Source organism: Coregonus clupeaformis, chromosome 30 (genome assembly GCF_020615455.1).
Source record: "Coregonus clupeaformis isolate EN_2021a chromosome 30, ASM2061545v1, whole genome shotgun sequence".
Classification (NCBI taxonomy): Eukaryota; Metazoa; Chordata; class Actinopteri; order Salmoniformes; family Salmonidae; genus Coregonus; species Coregonus clupeaformis.
Window position 1 is genome coordinate 799,767 of NC_059221.1, and position 6,082 is coordinate 805,848.

Consider the following 6,082-nt stretch of genomic DNA (forward strand, 5'->3'; position numbering starts at 1 on the left):
CACCTGGGAGCATGAGCAGCAGTGTGCAGCGTTTTCCTTTCTGTTTTCCATTAGTTATGGAAACTAAACAATTTGTTTGTTAAAAACTTAGTGAACCCGAGTTGTGAGTGATATCATTATGTCTTAGGTCCAACTTATGGAACAAAGCCAACAGATGAGATGCAGGAGAATGAGGGAGCAAGTGTGTTACTATCTACAGTGGCTTGCGAAAGTATTCACCCCCCTTGGCATTTTCCCTATTTTGTTGCCTTACAACCTGGAATTATAATTGATTTTTGGGGGGTTTGTATCATTTGATTTACACAACATGCCTACCACTTTCAAGATGCAATATTTTTTTGTGTGTGAAACAAACAAGAAATAATGTAGAGCCACCTTTTGCAGCAATTACAGCTGCAAGTCTCTTGGGGTATGTCTCTATAAGCTTGGCACATCTAGCCACTGGGATTTTTGCCCATTCTTCAAGGCAAAACTGCTCCAGCTCCTTCAAGATGGATGGGTTCCGCTGGTGTACAGTAATCTTTAAGTCATACCACAGATTCTCAATTGGATTGAGGTCTGGGCTTTGACTAGGCCATTCCAAGACATTTAAATGTTTCACCTTAAACCACTCAAGTGTTGCTTTAGAAGTATGCTTAGGGTCATTGACCTGCTGGAAGGTGAACCTCCGTCCCAGTCTCAAATCTCTAGAAGACTGAAACAGGTTTCCCTCTAGAATGTCTCTGTATTTAGCGCCATCCATCATTCCTTCAATTCTGACCAGTTTCCCAGTCCCTGCCAATGAAAAACATCCCCACAGCATGATGCTGCCACCACCATGCTTCACTGTGGGGATGATGTTCTCGGGGTGATGAGAGGTGTTGGGTTTGTGCCAGACATAGCGTTTTTCTTGATGGCCAAAAAGCCCAATTTTAGTCTCATCTGACCAGAGTACCTTCCTCCATATGTTTCGGGAGTCTCCCACATGCCTTTTGGCAAACACCAAACGTGTTTACTTATTTTTTTCTTTAAGCAAATAGCTTTTTTCTGGCCACTCTTCCGTAAAGCCCAGCTCTGTGGAGTGTACGGCTTAAAGTAGTCCTATGGACAGATACTCCAATCTCTGCTGTGGAGCTTTGCAGCTCTTTCAGGGTTATCTTTGGTCTCTTTGTTGCCTCTCTGATTAATGCCCTCCTTGCCTGGTCCGTGAGTTTTGGTGGGCGGCCCTCTCTTGGCAGGTTTGTTGTGGTGCCATATTCTTTCCATGTTTTAATAATGGATTTAATGGTGCTCCGTGGGATGTTCAAAGTTTCTGATACGTTTTTATAACCCAACCCTGATCTGTTCTTCTCCACAACTTTGTCCCTGACCTGTTTGGAGAGCTCCTTGGTCTTCATGGTGCCGCTTGCTTGGTGGTGCCCCTTGCTTAGTGGTGTTGCAGACTCTGGGGCCTTTCAGAACAGGTGTATACAGTGGGGAGAACAAGTATTTGATACACTGCCGATTTTGCAGGTTTTCCTACTTACAAAGCATGTAGAGGTCTGTCATTTTTATCATAGGTACACTTCAACTGTGAGAGACGGAATCGTAAACAAAAATCCAGAAAATCACATTGTATGATTTTTAAGTAATTAATTTGCATTTTATTGCATGACATAAGTATTTGATCACCTACCAACCAGTAAGAATTCCGGCTCTCACAGACCTGTTAGTTTTTCTTTAAGAAGCCCTCCTGTTCTCCACTCATTACCTGTATTAACTGCACCTGTTTGAACTTGTTACCTGTATAAAAGACACCTGTCCACACACTCAATCAAACAGACTCCAACCTCTCCACAATGGCCAAGACCAGAGAGCTGTGTAAGGACAACAGGGATAAAATTGTAGACCTGCACAAGGCTGGGATGGGCTACAGGACAATAGGCAAGCAGCTTGGTGAGAAGGCAACAACTGTTGGCGCAATTATTAGAAAATGGAAGAAGTTCAAGATGACGGTCAATCACCCTCGGTCTGGGGCTCCATGCAAGATCTCACCTCGTGGGGCATCAATGATCATGAGGAAGGTGAGGGATCAGCCCAGAACTACACGGCAGGACCTGGTCAATGACCTGAAGAGAGCTGGGACCACAGTCTCAAAGAAAACCATTAGTAACACACTACGCCGTCATGGATTAAAATCCTGCAGCGCACGCAAGGTCCCCCTGCTCAAGCCAGCGCATGTCCAGGCCCATCTGAAGTTTGCCAATGACCATCTGGATGATCCAGAGGAGGAATGGGAGAAGGTCATGTGGTCTGATGAGACACAAATATAGTTTTTTGGTCTAAACTCCACTCGCCGTGTTTGGAGGATGAAGAAGGATGAGTACAACCCCAAGAACACCATCCCAACCATGAAGCATGGAGGTGGAAACATTATTCTTTGGGGATGCTTTTCTGCAAAGGGGACAGGACGACTGCACCGTATTGAGGGGAGGATGGATGGGGCCATGTATCGCGAGATCTTGGCCAACAACCTCCTTCCCTCAGTAAGAGCATTGAAGATGGGTCGTGGCTGGGTCTTCCAGCATGACAATGACCCGAAACACACAGCCAGGGCAACTAAGGAGTGGCTCCGTAAGAAGCATCTCAAGGTCCTGGAGTGGCCTAGCCAGTCTCCAGACCTGAACCCAATAGAACATTTTTGGAGGGAGCTGAAAGTTTGTATTGCCCAGCGACAGCCCCGAAACCTGAAGGATCTGGAGAAGGTCTGTATGGAGGAGTGGGCCAAAATCCCTGCTGCAGTGTGTGCAAACCTGGTCAAGATCTACAGGAAACGTATGATCTCTGTAATTGCAAACAAAGGTTTCTGTACCAAATATTAAGTTCTGCTTTTCTGATGTATCAAATACTTATGTCATGCAATAAAATGCAAATTAATTACTTAAAAATCATACAATGTGATTTTCTGGATTTTTGTTGATAAAAATTACAGACCTCTACATGCTTTGTAAGTAGGAAAACTTGCAAAATCGGCAGTGTATCAAATACTTGTTCTCCCCACTGTATATACTGAGAACATGTGACAGATCATGTGACACTTAGATTGCACACAGGTGGACTTTATTGAACTAATTATGTGACTTCTGAAGGTAATTGGTTGCACCAGATCTTATTTAGGGGCTTCATAGCAAAGGGGGTGAATACATATGCACGCACCACTTTTCCGTTATTTATTTTTTAGAATTTTTTGAAACAAGTAATTTTTTTCACTTCACCAATTTGGACTATTTTGTGTATGTCCATTACATTAAATCCAAATAAAATCCATTTAAATTAGTTTGCAATGCAACAAAATAGGAAAAAACGCCAAGGGGGATGAATACTTTTGCACGGCACTGTACATGGCAATAGTTTATAGTAAAAATCACCTTAAGGTTAACATTTTTACAGCCATCGCAGCTTTTCTTGCCTCCCATTCAAAGGCAAATGTTAAACAGAAAGCATCCTGTGAGAATCCAGAAAAGGGCCAGTATCTTGATGCAATAATATTCAACAAACTGGACAAGTTATGAAAGTCTCGGCTGCTAGGTGCAAGTACATATAAAGTTTACTTGAGTTTAAAATGTTAAACAAAGCATCATATGTGAGAATTCAGTGCACTGCATATTAAGCCCACTTTATCATATTCCTAAATGCATTTGCTATTTAATAAAACCTAGCCCCTATTTGACACATTAATTAGTACAAGCACTTGTGACATGCCGTTGATTCTGGATACTTTATCCGGCTATGAAGCCCCCCGTCAGTCCCACGCACTTTAAACATCAACCTGGCTAAATACACATTTTCAACGCCATGGTCGCCCCTGACCCTAACCAAACATTATTCCTGTACTAATTGATAAGGGAAACCAATACCTTCCTCGAAAATCCATTGATGCCTCCAACTTCTCGACCTCAAAGTATGTGTATGTGACCAATTTGATGTGATAATCCATCGATGCCTCCAAATATGACGATATTGTACCAATTTTATTTTTAAGCAAAATAATACTAATCACTAGCCATTATTTCTGCAGCACAAATTATTTTTAAACATACCTATATGGACAAGAGCTAAATTAAGCTAAATTAGAGAGGGACTGTTGCACACTCTGAATCTTACCATGTAGATTAACACAATTTTTTGTTTGAATGGTTCTCAAAATAATACATGTTATAAAACGTCTGAATCTTTAAATGAAGGACTTAGTTTTATGCACCAGCACAATATCACTTAATTCTACAGACATTTAGTTAACTTAAAACAAAGATACACATTAATCAGTTTGTGGTTGGTGTCTATATGCATAACTGCCTGGGGCCCAGCCACCGAATATGTGTTCATCGGACAACACAACCCATCTGGGTCATCGATTCGATGCATTGATCCCTTTAACCTTGCCCACTGTACACAATGGCCCTGGGCGAGCAAGGCTCCGTTCACAACACTGTAGCCTGCATGGGGCATGTTGGATTTGATAGCCGACCCTACACTGTCTAGCTCCTCATCGGACATTGTAGAGTATGATCGTTCTCTCTCATACGTCTGGCAACAGTGCGTTCTGACACACCAAGGACTTGTGCAATGCTTTCTACTGGCAAAGACATAGCAAGCAGTTCCTGGAGCTGGCTCTGAGGTATAGTGTATCTGGGCCGACCGGTTAGTCCTTGCTCCAGGTCTAGTGGATCATCTTGAGGTACAGAAACTTCTCGACCTCTGACATGGTTCAGCATTTCCGTCAAAGCTCCTAAAATGCATTCAGAGATATGAATGACAGACACAGCACTGATGAAAGTGAGCTTTTGATTGCAGGTGAATTCCAAAAAGTCAAAATCGATGTGTAGGTAATTGACCACCCTCAAGAGCCTGGTCTGAAGCCTCTCCAATATGTAATTTCTTAGTAGAACCTGAAGACACAGAGTGACACAAGGTTATTATTGATGTCAGCTAAACTTGCGTTAGGCTACTTAGCTAGCTTAGTTACTATTTGATAACTCATTAGAAAAACAAATAACGTCAATCAATAACTCAATACTATACCTAGGTACTCCATGACTAGGGCGACCTTGTGGACAGGAAAAGTTATCCTCCTTTGAGAGATCTTTTCATCCTCCTAGCTAGCTATTACCATAACGGTAATTGGTAGTTAAACAGTGGTGAACTAGACACTGAGGCTTACTTCTTGCACAACAACGTGCCATTTGGTCCGTGACATGAGCTAACTAGCTAACATTAGCTAGGCCATATCATATGCCACGAGCCAAGATTGACTGTGTAAAAGCTAGTTAGTTAGCTAGCTAGTGCTATCTAGACTTGCGCTGGCAAACAAATCCATAAATGTGAAGTAAACTCAATTTAGGAGTAATAATTGACAACACAATCCTTACATGAGAATTAGGCGGGCCACCATGTCCCTCTGCCATGTCGCTCTTCTCACACAGACTTATGGCTACTCCGGCGGGAGCATGTGGACTCAGTTTGCACTATGAATAGAGAATGGAGACATTTAACTTGTGGGTTTCCCTGACTTCCATTTATTTTTTTATACTGTGTTATGCTTGTTCGCGTAGCACTCCTCACAGGCCGTTTGGTGCAAGTTTATTTTGTTGGTGAGATGCAACGGCCAAAACTCAAAGTTATTATTGTACTTCAGAATTGCAACAAAAGATTTGTTCAAGCCTAAAATGTTAGTCCGTAATCGTAACATGGTGTTTGTATGTTCACAGATGAAATTTCACGTTTACGTTTCATGCATGGCTTTTCCTACGATCCTAACGATACATATGTTCAACCTTTTGGCAGCTATCTCGCTTCATAACTCTGTCTCAAATTGGATGGAAACCTAGCTAGTGTGTGTAAACAAAAACACATTAGTGCAGGAAATGAAGACATTTATTTAAATGATGCAAGTGAATGCTGGAATTAAACAATTAACTATGCAAATGAGCAAAAGCTGTGTGCATTAAGGAAATAGACACCTGGCTCAAATAGAAGCCAGTCTCTAATAAGCGCCTGTTGTGTTCAGTGATAATAAACGCCCAGGCTATTAATTGAAGTTTTACGGTACATATGAAACACGGGT